Source organism: Penaeus monodon, chromosome 23 (genome assembly GCF_015228065.2).
Source record: "Penaeus monodon isolate SGIC_2016 chromosome 23, NSTDA_Pmon_1, whole genome shotgun sequence".
NCBI classification, from domain to species: Eukaryota; Metazoa; Arthropoda; class Malacostraca; order Decapoda; family Penaeidae; genus Penaeus; species Penaeus monodon.
Genome location: NC_051408.1, coordinates 34,332,144 through 34,332,602, shown reverse-complemented (window position 1 = coordinate 34,332,602; position 459 = coordinate 34,332,144). Strand labels below are relative to the sequence as shown.

At 33.1% G+C, this 459-nt stretch overlaps 1 protein-coding gene across 1 annotated transcript in view; it reads right to left on the bottom strand.

The window, feature by feature from the left end:
* Positions 1-12: 12 nt before the first annotated feature.
* Positions 13-459, bottom strand: part of LOC119587949 (probable actin-related protein 2/3 complex subunit 2) — a gene marked incomplete in the record, with an annotated part of 15,359 nt that continues 14,912 nt past the window's right edge. The window contains 1 exon segment of the mRNA XM_037936660.1: positions 13-459.

Below are 459 nucleotides of genomic sequence, written 5' to 3'. Positions count from 1 at the left end.
GTATATGATAAATTAAGGAACTCGCAAGAATTGGTCTGATAATCAATGCTGCCAAAGTGGAATTGCACATGACGAAATCCTGTGTAATAATCACTAAGATTTAGTTATTTGGCAGTGAAATGCAAATCAGGTTCAAAATATTGTTCAATCGCATTTAGCAGGTTGTGAAAGAGAGCTACAATATATCAGGATGAAAACTACAAAATGGATAAAAAAAAGAAAGAAAAACATTTGAATCAAATAACCATGTTAAGTTTGTAAGACCAGCTAGAACGGGTCTAGTTACAATAGCTAACTCTCCCACAATGACCCTAAAGCTCTAAGGAATTCTGTAAAGGTCTGCAAATAATGGAATGGCCCTCTTTATAATGAAAGAATAAGGGTAAATAAAAGGGACAAATTAAATAAAATATAACACCTATACAGAATACTTTAGAGCCTGGGCTCAAAAACATTTCT